This window comes from Ursus maritimus, unplaced genomic scaffold (assembly GCF_017311325.1).
Source record: "Ursus maritimus isolate PB19 unplaced genomic scaffold, ASM1731132v1 scaffold_19, whole genome shotgun sequence".
Lineage (NCBI taxonomy): Eukaryota > Metazoa > Chordata > Mammalia > Carnivora > Ursidae > Ursus > Ursus maritimus.
In genome coordinates this window covers 54,907,481-54,919,029 of record NW_024424341.1, presented here as the reverse complement: position 1 = coordinate 54,919,029, position 11,549 = coordinate 54,907,481, and the positions used below count along the sequence as shown (strand labels likewise).

The 11,549-nt window shown below is 47.8% G+C and overlaps 1 non-coding gene across 1 annotated transcript; it reads left to right on the top strand.

The window, feature by feature from the left end:
- The first annotated feature begins 9,401 nt into the window (after positions 1 to 9,401).
- On the top strand, positions 9,402 to 9,503 carry LOC121103572. Its single transcript, XR_005835824.1, has one exon. It is a non-coding gene; the product is annotated as a U6 spliceosomal RNA (small nuclear RNA).
- The last annotated feature ends 2,046 nt before the right edge of the window (positions 9,504 to 11,549 follow it).

The window sequence follows — 11,549 nt, the reverse complement described above, 5'->3', positions numbered from 1 at the left end:
GTAACCTTCATACACTGGGTACAAATGAGCCAGATACTTCTTCCTTAAGCTTTCCCTCTCTGGGAAGCTTTGGGAGGCCTTGCCTGTGTATTCGCAGCCTGGCCCTCTGCCCACATGGACTTCTGGGGCTCACTCTGTACACTTTCTCTTTGACGCCACACACCTATGACATTCCAGCTCCACCCAGTTTCCAGAACCTCATTTCTAAAGGATGGCTGTGCTCTACTCAGATCCTTGCTGCTTCCACAACTCAGTCGGGGAAAATGTCCCCAGGCCGAGAGCCTGATTACCCAGGTACTCGCTTGTGAGTTTCTTCTCTTTCAGAGGTCAAGGCCCTATGCTGCCTTTATCCACTACCCGAAATTACTGGCCTCAGCTTTATACTTATTATTATCAGAAAAACTAGTCTGGTGTCAGTCAGCGCCCTCATGACCGTAAGTGGGAGAATTCTCACATTCATTTCAGAAGGCATTCTATCAGGGTATGCAATTTTAGATTGATTGTTATTTTCTTTTTAAAAATTTTTTTTTTGTTTTGAGAGACAGAGCTTGAGCGTGGGGGGTTTGGGGGGGGGAAGAGACAGAGGGAGAGAAGAGAGAGAATCCCAAGCAGGCTCCAAGCTCAGCTCAGCGCAGAGCCCAACATGGGGCTCGATCTCACAACCATGAGATCACGACCTGAGCCAAAACCAAGAGTAGATTAACTGCCATTTTCTTTTACCTCTTTAAAAATGCTATTCTGCCACTTCTCTGGTTCACGAGGAAACTCCCAATTAGTTCTGTTCATGTCCTTGATCAACAGATCAGGCTTGCACCATCAAGACTCCTGATTTCACATCACCTTCTCTCCCACAAGTCACCATTATCTTCCTCTTCTACTTCCCCATTCCCATTCAATATAGATCATTTCTTTATTTCTTTGTATGTCTCTTTATTTGCTGTGAAACTCCCCTAGGTCTCTAGGTGGCAAAGGAGCTGAATCAACTAGACAGATAGGAGGGAACTGGAAACGAGAAAGGGAGTGGTTTTTCGGGAGAAGAATATCATTCTTCTAGAGAAACTGTAACGTCTCTTCATTCGCAGATGGTGCAAAGGAGAGGTGAATGTGACTGGTGTCATAGTTCAATTCATACGGAAACCCTGAGCTGGCTGACTTGTTCCTGTGCCACTGGAGTGAGGGAAAGCAAACTGGGGAGAAAAGCTGAACTCACAGAGACGGGCAGAGAAAGAACCAGATCAAGTCCTTGAGTTCCTGGCCCCTGAGAGTCATGGAGCTGGGTTCTACGTTTGCCAGCAGACCACAGAGTTGGGTCTGTCAGGAGCAGAGTGGATTGAGGGCTGTAGGCCTGTTGGGGGTTGTCCTTTGTTGGGCAGATATCACAGACTCAGGGAAATACAGGGTAATGCCATCTCCTGGGGGCCACATGGGAGATTTAGGCAAGCAAACCCATTGAAGATGACTTGTTTCTTCCCAAGATACAATAACTTGAAGAAAAAACAACAACTTCAACACAAAATACATACTCAGAATAAATCAAATCCCGCCACCTTGATAAAGAATACGCCCACAGGGGCGTCTGGGTGGCTGGCTCAGTCGTTAAGCGTCTGCCTTCGGCTCAAGTCATGATCCCAGGGTCCTGGGATCGACCCCCGTATCGGCTTTCCCACTCCCCCTGTTTGTGTTCCCTCTCTTGCTGCCTCTCTCTCTCTCTGTCAAATAAATAAATAAATAAATAAATAAATAAATAAATAAATAAGAATACACCCACGTAAGAGAGGGTTTAGAAGCAAGACTTTCTAGCTCCCTAAACTAGGTCTCAGTTTTTGAGAGGAGCTTCATTTTAATAAAATGCAGGCGAGCTGGTAAGCGATAGATGTAACCTCTGATGGGAGTTAGTAAGGATGCATCTCCATGACAAACGCTACAGAATCAAGTCTAATTCCCTAGAATAGGATTGGAAATTTTGACCTGAGTGTGGGATAATTAAATCAGAAGCTCCCTGAGACCTGCACAATTGCGCAACAATGAGTAACATCTCCAGAAATAAAATCTCCAACAAACATGACTATCTCTTGTTTGGAGGGCTTGGGATCGGTGCAAATTGTGTTGGAGGCCATCCAAAAAAAATCCTGCTTAAACACCGGGAACTAAAACCCTGGGCCCAGCCTAGTCATACTCCTTGTTATGTAGGACATAACCAATTGGTATATTGTTTCGCTGTTTCCATTGTATGTGACTCAGTGCATCATACCCAAGTTGCTTTAGAATTTCTTCTTCGAATGCTGTTACTGGCAAAGTATTCTAATATGTGTGCAAAGACGTAAGCACGAGAATATTTATTGCCACATTTTTAGGATAAGACTGAGAAATTGGGGAAAACTTAGGTGACTTTCAAAAAGATGTGGGTGAAATAAATCACAATTTATTTGTAAAATGGAAATCTAGGCAGCTATAAAAAAAATACCTGTGTGCTTTGGGGATTTTAAAGGGGTATGTATAATATTGTCTTATTTTATAAATGGACAAGTGTGGTATATATGTGCATGTATTTACAGGTATGTGTATGTGTGTGTGTGTATAATTTATAGAAAAATACAAACAGTACATCGTAAACGCCATTACCATGTGGGAGGGGAGGGGGTGTAATGAAGAAGGTTATCAGCTCTCGCTGTATAATTTCTAGTTCTCAACAGATGCAACATTTTTCAATAAAATATATTCCCATTGTCCATATTATTAATTTAAGTCATATTTAAAGATTAAGAAAGATAGGCAAAGAGGGGCACCTGGCTGGTTCACTCAGTACAGCATGCAACTCTTAAGGATTTATTTAATTTATTTGAAAGAGAGAGAGAGAGAGACAGAGCATGAGTGTGGGGAGGGGTGGGGGGAGGGCAGAGGGAGAGGATCTCAAGCAGGCTTCACACTGAGAGTGGAGCCTGACATGGGGCTTGGTCTCACGACCCTGAGATGATGACCTGAGCCAAAATCAAGAGTCCTACACTTAACCGACTGAGCCACCCAGGTGCCCCAGAGCATGTGACTCTAAATCTCAGGGTTGTGAGTTCAAGCCCACATTGGGCATGGAGCTAACGAGAGAGAGAGAGAGAGAGAGAGAGAGAGAGAGAGAAAGGAAGGAAGGAAGGAGGGAGGGAGAGAAGGAAGGAAGGAAGGAAGGAAGGAAGGAAGGAAGGAAGGAAGGAAAAGAAAGAAAGGAAGAAAGGAAGGGAGGGAGGAGAAGACAGGGAGGGAGGGAGGAAGGAAGGACGGACAAAGAAAAGAAGAGATAGATGGATGGACTAACGGGAAAGAAGAGTCACAGAGAATGGAAAAAGACAAAGTAAAAGGCCTCAGCAATGGAAAATCCAGATGGAGAGAAAGGCGGGGGGGGGGGGGGGGGGGGACAGGAGCTTTCTTTTTTTAGCATTGGCAGTGGCTGGCCTGACCTCTGGGGTGGGCCCTGGAACAAAGCTCTCCGTCCCCATTCTTTTCTGGGGACAGTCAGTAATAGGAATAGATATTCTCAGTCCAGGAGCCCTTTGCCCCTGACCACCTGCTCTATGCAGAGCTGACTGGACAGCTTTCCGTTTGCTGCCCGCAGTCGCGGAGCTAGAACCAAGCACGATCCTCCAGCCAGAATCCAGCAACAGAGGGGAGATAAGTCCTGCCATCCCTGGTGAAACTGTCCCTGGATGAGGACCCACCCAGCTTGAGTGGGCACTTAAGTCAGTTGGACAAAACAATATAGGTCCCCAGAGCTCAGAGCAGACGTGCCTTGCCACGCGCCACCCTGAGGGGCCCTGAGGCTGGCTGGGTCCAGGGATGCCTGAGCCGGTTGAAATTCTTCCTCTTACTACACGTACTGCCTCCGACCGCAATCACAAACACCTAGACTGTTTGTCTGGAGTCTTCCCGACAGTCTCTCAGGAGGAAAGCCATAGCTAAGACAGGCCACGCAGAGGCAGCCCTCCACCCCACAAAATGCACAGCACACCCTTGTTTCAAAAACCAGCAAACCAGGAGGACAATTAAGGAAAGAGTTCACATCTGGTTACCTTATTCCACAAGTTGCAAGCAAAACAAATCAAGAAAGAACAGTTCTGGGGCGCCTGGGTGGCTCTGTCGGTTAAGTGTCTGCCTTTGGCTCAGGGCGTGATCCTGGGATCGAGCCCCACATCAGGCTCCTCCGCTGGGAGCCTGCTTCTTCCTCTCCCACTCCCTCTGCCTGTGTTCCCTCTCTCGCTGGCTGTCTCTCTCTCTGTCAAAAAAATAAATAAAATCTTAAAAAAAAAAAAAAAGAAAAGAAAAGAAAGAAAGAACAGTTCTTTGCAACTCAGCACACAATTCAGCGTGGCGTTCGCATTCAGCCTTGCTTGATTTTGAGTGGTATCGCGATGAGATAGCGGATGTAGGGCTGTGGTCTCCAAAGCCGTCCGTGTGCCCTGCACGCCCCTGTATCCCAGGCCAGGGGGACTCCAGCCTCCTCTTTCAGCTGCCACAGGAAACATCAGCTCCAGTCCCTCTGGCAAGCCGCTCTTCAACTGGAAAGATGGTGAGAGGCGCTTTTGGAGACTGGGGATGACAAGCATCTGGGGCAAGAGGTGGAGGGTGCGGTAGAGTGCCCTACCAGCAGGACCCACGCACAGAAATTCCATCTCCGGCTCTCTCCACTCCTGCCTCCAGCCTAGAGGCGTCTCGTGTCATTTCTTGATAACAGGAACAGACATGCAGTCAGAGGTCCCACCTGGCACCTTTTGCCTCAAAGTCACCTTCCCTAGGAAAGCAACGATTTCAAGGCAGTGAGGCAGGAAGCAGGACCAGTAGGTGCTCTTATAGCCACCTATGCGACAAAGGGCACTATGGTCCCTTTGATACAGCAGTTCTCCGTGGTGGCATGGCTCTGGTTCCCACACCGGGCTAGCTGGCATGGCCAGGGCCCAGAGCTCCGGGGGGAGCCTCAGCCTGAGCAGCTGGGGGCCCCAGGGAGCAATTAACCTGGTTCCCAGCTGGGGTCGTATAGAAGCCCACCCCACCACCCTATGAATTGCTTTCTCCCTCTTCCTTATCCTCAACTAGACTCCCTCTGAGTCCGAGCACAAGTGCATGAGGATCAGACCAGCTCGTGGGAAAGGAACGGGGTTGGCAATGGGGCCGAGCTAGAGTCATGCTTCCTGCCTGGGATATGCTCTGAGGAGAGCTGGGCTTCTGGCTAAAGCTCAGTGTTAGTTGGAAGCGGATTCTTTGGGATCTGGTTCCAGCAGGAAGTGGGCAGTGTCCCCAGAGCTAGTCTTGGGCTCTCCGGGACCCTGGAAGAATGACCAATTCCCAAGTCACTCCAAAGGGAGTCAGACTGGACATGAGGAAAGCTTGTGTGAGCTCTCTGCAGGATGGGAGGGGCTGGGATGGTGTAACCCATCAAGCTATGCCTAGACCAAACACAACTTTTGGGGGGCTACTAAATGTTCCAGGGATTGAATCTGATCAGCTATTTCTCCATTTCACCCCAGTAAACCCTATTATATATGTACATTCAATGGTACTGGTGTTTGTATCCACGAGCACATAACATGACAAATGTGTCTAGTGAGACAGAACAGTGCCTCCTGGTAAATATCCCTATAAGTGTTTGCAAAACAATTTTTTCAGAGCTATAACTTTAAATATCCTCTACATCCGTGAGGAGTCGAAATTTCAATCAGGATAAACACACTCGGAGTCATTCAGTTAGAAAAAGAATTTATCAAAAGGGTACCAGGGAGCCCCAAGAATCAGCTGGAAGGCTGGAAGGCTGGAAAAATGGGCACACAACTTAGCAGTCCTAGCTCTTTTTGAAACCAACCTATGGATCAGAAACAGGGAATGACTGCTTCTCCCAATGCGTGTGCCTGAAATGGGGGTCTCCCTGCCGTTGCCACCCTCCCCAATCAGAAACACTGTATTTCTGGCCCTGGAGCACTCTTCTCACCTACCAGTGACAGTGTCAGCTGCAGCCCGCAATTAGCCAGAGAGATCGCAGCCTGAAGTGAATTCCCGGAACCCTGAGCTCTCCCAGGACCTGCTGACTTCAGGTCATAGCTCAGAAATGTCTTCCAGTGGATGAAATCCTGGAGAAAATAGGGATCTGGTCCCAAATCTTGAGGGTCTCTCCTAAGCCACAGCACTGACATTTTTTTAAGAACTACGGTCTCCAATTTTAATCAATTAAAATTAAATAAGATATACGATCGAGTTCCTCAATTTCACTAACCACACTTAAGCGGTGACTACCATGTCAGACAGTGCGATGGAGAGCATGTCCATCGTTGCAGAAAGTTCTGTGGAACGGTGCTAATTGAGTTGCTGTGAGAGGTGAATTCAAAGAGAAGTCAACAAATCCTCTCAGGGATGGAGTGGATAAAAACCAGCAAAATGAAGAAGGATTCTCATCTCCTAACTTTCGTGGCTTTTCTCCCACAATGTAACCCGCTGTGGTTGTGTTGCCAGGACACTGCCCTGTGGGAACTGTCTTCTCCCAGAACACGCTCCTGGAAAGTCACTGACTGTGGCCTTAGACACAACCTGGAAAATCTCAAAACGTAGTCTGCAAAAATATCACTGAATCATATACTCTTCCAACTGGTAAACTTTATGATGTGTAAACTAGATCCCAATAAAGTTGTTCAAAAGTGGTATAAATTCTATTAATAAAACAAAATCACTTATGTATGAGTTTGTCTTTCTTTTTTGTTTTTAAAGATTTTATGTATTTATTTGAGAGAGAGGGAGTGCACGAGCAGCAGGGAGGGGCAGAGGGAGAGGGAGAAGCAGGCTCCCCGCTGAGCAGGAAGCCTGACATGGGGCTCAACCTCAGGACCCTGGGGATCGTGACCTGAGCCAAGGCAGACGCTTAGCCAACTGAGCCATCCAGGAGTCCCGAGTTTGTCTGTCTTTACCTGTGATGGTCAATAGCAGCACGCTACATTTAAGGCTCTTCAGAAATGGCAAGGTGTATATAAAGACAAACATAACTAAACCATTTGTCAGAAACTGGGAAGGGGGGCGCCTGGGTAGCGCAGTCGTTGAGCGTCTGCCTTCGGCTCAGGGCGTGATCCCGGCGTTCCGGGATCGAGTCCCACATCGGGCTTCTCCGCTGGGAGCCTGCTTCTTCCTCTCCCACTCCCCTGCTGTGTTCCCTCTCTCGCTGGCTGTCTCTCTGTCACATAAATAAATAAAATCTTAAAAAAATAAAGAAAGAAACTGGGAAGGGACTGAGATATTAACCTTACTGTATCCTGCTGCATTCTACAGTTTCTCCCAGAAGACACAAGACTTCTGGGTCAGAGACAAAAGATAGCTTTTGCTCCCAGCAATAGAGAGTAACCAGGTACCAGCTTCGGCACCTATCCCCTGAGCCACAGTTCCCACAGGGCAAGGGAGGAGGCCCAGGGGACGCCAGCGCACACAGTGGATTGTATTACAGGACATGAACCTGTATCTGAACTCAGGAATCTGAATTTTTCATAATGGGTGGTAAGCCTGCCTGGCTTTCGTCCTAGAGGACAATCTTACCACTATCACACAGGACACTAAACAAATCCGTCCTTCCCCTGGAGGGGGACACTCCCTCTCCTCTTTCAAGGCTATTCACACTACAAACAGTTCTTGAAAAGAGCCTGGAAGAAAGAGCAGTCAATGCCTCCCAGCAAGACATGCAAAAATGCCAGAGACCCACTGAGAACGGTCACCAACACCCACAAACAATTTTAAAACAAAGAAACCCAGGGGTGCCTGGGTGGCACAGCAGTCAAGCGTCAGCCTTTAGCTCAGGGCCTGATCCTGCCGTTATGGGATCGAGCCCCACATCAGGCTCCTCCGCTATGAGCCTGCTTCTTCCTCTCCCACTCCCCCTGCTTGTGTTCCTCTCTCGCTGGCTGTCTCTCTCTCTGTCAAATAAATAAATAAAATCTTTAAAGAAAAAAAAAGATTATTCTCTCCCTCTCCCTCTATTTCTCCCCACTGTGCACGCACTCTCTCTCTCTCTCTTAAAAAAAAAATAAGAAGAACCCCATATTTGTCCCCCATAGCAGCCATGCTTAACGCTATCATTATTCTTATCGGCCAGGTGGAGACTGCCCTGGTTATTTGCCCAACCTAGGTTCCTTTTAAATTTTCAAAGACATGCATAGATAGGGTAAAACTTCCAGCTCATGCTTTTTTTAAAAATTAAAAAAAAAAATCGCTCTCCCTTCCCTTGACCTCCATCCCATCTGTACTCCTGAGTCCCATGCTTGTTACCAATTTCTGGCGTTAGCCCCTTCGTAGTTTTAAATAATGTGCTTGGAATTCTCTTTGATGATTTTAGAGACCCGACTCTACCATTTATAAGCTGTGGAATTTTTTTGTTGAATGACTTAGCTCTCGGAACTTCGGTGTCTCTTCGCATACACGCAATAACCACACTTCGCTAGCTGGTACTTAAAAGTATCAAATAAAGTAAACACATTTGTAAATACCATGGAACCTGGGGACTCCAGCATGCTCCTTATGATCCAAATTGAGTCCGTTTCCGGAAACATTTTGGATAACAATGTTTCAAGACATAAGAATTTGGATTCTTTTTTTTTTTTTTTAAGAAATTTTATTTTGGGGGGTGCCTGGGTTGGTCAGTCGGTAGAGCATTCAACTCTTGATCTCAGCTCAAGTCTTGATCTCCGAGTCATGCCTTCAAGCCTCACATTGGGCTTAAAACGTGGGGCTCGAACTTACAACCTCGAGATCAAAAGTCTCGTGCTCCCCGACTGAGCCAGTCGGGTTTTCACTGGGTTGGGTTTGTACTGGCCGAATCTACCAGCCTTGCTTCTTGCTTGACAAGAGGGTGCATGAGATTTCTATGAAGATGATTTAACTCTATGGGGATTAATTCTTCTACTAATAACTTTTATGACTTGCCTCTATAGTCGGTTGTACTGTTTATCTAGAGCATTCTCCACGTGGCCAGGAATTCCTCGCTTGTAGGTTCAGGATTATGAATGAAGGGGCGCCTGGGTGCACAGCGGTAAGCGTCTGCCTTCGGCTCAGGGCGTGATCCCGGCGTTCTGGGATCGAGCCCCACATCAGGCTCTTCCGCTATGAGCCTGCTTCTTCCTCTCCCACTCCCCCTGCTTGTGTTCCCTCTCTCGCTGGCTGTCTCTCTCTCTCTGTCAAATAAATAAATAAATAAAGTCTTTAAAAAAAAAAAAAAAGGATTATGAATGAAGTACCAGCTAATTCATTTAGAAGACAGGAATGTAATTCTTCCAGGTCTGTGGTCCCTTCAGCTGTTCTGTGTAAGGGCGTCTCCAGGGTTGGGTCTCCTGTTGGGGCGCCCTGGGCGTGGGAAGACATTGTGGAAATCTGCACATGCAAATACCAACCCACACAGTGCTGGCTTGGACAGAGCATACACTAAAATTGGAACGATACAGAGATTAGCACACTCCCTGTACAAGGATGACACGCAAATTTGTGAAGGGTTGCATATTTAAAACAAACAAACAAAACCACACACCAACCCACACAGACTCCTGCCAGATTAGGGGAGGAGGGCTCATGGATATGCACCCATCCTCAGATTATGACAGCCCTCCAGCATGTCTTAAGGGTTAACTTGCTTCAAGGTAACTCACTCTGCTGACTTAAGACCCTTGATCTGGAGAATTAATTTGCTTTCTTTGAGATTTACAGACCACTGGCCTTGGGCAACAAGGGACCAGAACTTTCCCAGGCCACACAGGCCAGCATGTCTGCTTGAAGCCTCCTGGGCTTTCTGACCTGCCCCAAAACTCTTTTAGCAAAATGTTTCTATTTATGGTCACACCTTAACTTAACCGACCTCCCTTTGCCCATCTGTAAACCTTGCCCTCCTTTGCAGAAAGAACAGAATACTCTTGCACAACACCTGGGTATGGAGAAATCAGACCATCTTGGGCAACTCGCCCAAACCCTGGGCACCAAGGAACTAAAATTTCTTGCACAACCTCGGAGCACGGAGATAACTCATTAGCTGGCATCATGCTTGTCTGCACCTAAGACAGAAATGTCACAGACCCCTGTGCTCCCTTAACTGATGAAACCCCTTTAAAAATCTCTGGGCCAGGCAGAAACCTCAGAGTTGGCCTTTGGACAAGAGCCCACCTTCCCCCCAGGGGGTCGGCCTCCTGAATTAAGCTCCTCTTCCTTCCCAATCAAAACTCATCTCTTGAGTATTGACCTTTCCTGGGAAAGGCAGCCAAACTTGGATTTGAGGAACAAAACCACTCCTGCCCAACATTGCTCGGGTACTTAGAGAGGAGAGAGAGGAGTCCCTCCCACCAACAATGCACTTTTACAAGGACGCGGACCCTCTGCTTTCTCTCTCTTTCACCTTCCCAATCTTTCCCTTGTGCCGTGGGGAGGAAGCCACCAGGAAACAGAGGGGAGCACCCAATAATATCCCACGTATTATCTCCTCACACAAATAACGCTAATGGTGACAATAAAATCCTAGGAAGAAGCGTGGGTGGAGTGTTCCTTTGGGCAAAGCATTCTATAATCTGCTGCCTTGCCCTCTGTTTCACGAATTTCAAAAGTCTATCCCCCAGCTCCCTATTCCTTTCTGGTTCTCTACAGCGGAGTTTCTGCAGCCCCTGCTCTTCTAGGTCGTTCTGCAACTCCATCATTTCCCGCCAATGAGTCTGAAGACACACGGGATGGGTCTGGAGGTGCCTCGCAGTGACGGCGGGGAGGGAGTACAGGGACCCCTCGAAACCTCCAGGGCAGGACAGTATGGGAAGTCTAGAAAAAGGGGGCATCTGGCGGGTGACTTGACAAGCAATCATTTCCTACTGGGTTTCCCCTGGCAGCCTTCAGAGAAAGGCATTTGCAAGAGTCACCACTTGGAGAGTGTCTACAGTCACACTGACCCTGAGGTTTGGAGCGATCTGGGAAGGTGGCGGCCAGTCAGAGCTAGTTTAGTGACATTTCACTAGATTTGTTGATGGGTTTTTGTCTTACACAGAACCCTGAGTCTTCATGTCCCTCCCCTTTCAAAGATTTTATTTATTTATTGGAGGCGGGGGGAGGCATGCTCCTCCCCTTTTAGCAGCAGCCTCCTCTGTTGTAATGTGAGTCCTGGAGGTTCCCTAGGGGTAAGAGTGTCTATCAAAAGTCCTAGTATAAAATCCCAGCCCCAGCTCTGAGGCTGCTCTGCCCTCAACTGCTCTGGAGCCGAGAATCGAGAACCATGGCGCCCAGGATCTTTGGTGAGGATCCATGGGGCACTCCGGCCCCAAGCTTCTGTCTCGTCACATCCCCAATGTACCTCTGAACCGCAAATGTAATGCTCTCTCGCCTGCTCAATTCTTGGCTTCCTACTTGGTAATCATCCCCAGGTGACATCTGACTGCACCTCAGTCCCTCCCCTGACCTGCAACTATTAGACCCAGCCCTTCCCGGAGCCTTCCCTGTCACCCCGAGTCCGTATTGACATCCACGCTGAGCTGCTGCCCACAGTGAACACTGCTCAGTGACGTCATCTTGTGTACCCCGGTGCT